Here is a 383-nt window from a genome sequence, read left to right as displayed (position 1 = left end):
AAGTGAGTTGGAAACAATAAAATTTTAAAGGTAGGGGCACCTAGGTGGCTCAGTCGGTTAAGCATCTGACTTTATTTATTTTTAATTTTTTATTATTATGCTTATTTATTTTGAGAGAGAGAGAGACAGAGTGCGAGTGGGGAAGGGGCAGAGAGAGAAGGAGACACAGAATCTGAAGCAGGCTCCAGGAGTGTGAGATCATGACCTGAGCCAAAGTCAGAGGCTGAACCGATTGAGCCACCCAGGGGCCCTCCCTGACTTTATACAAACAAATGGAAAGAGAAAGTACCCATATTTCCACTCACCTATCCCATTTATTTATTTATTTATTTAAAACATTTTAATGTTTATTTATTTTGAGAGAGAGAGAGAGCGCTCAAGCA

The sequence above is a fragment of the Crocuta crocuta genome, unplaced genomic scaffold (genome assembly GCF_008692635.1).
Source record: "Crocuta crocuta isolate KB4526 unplaced genomic scaffold, BGI_CrCroc_1.0 scaffold467, whole genome shotgun sequence".
Lineage (NCBI taxonomy): Eukaryota > Metazoa > Chordata > Mammalia > Carnivora > Hyaenidae > Crocuta > Crocuta crocuta.
The sequence above is the reverse complement of the archived record's forward strand: the minus strand, read 5'-3'. Positions refer to the sequence as shown.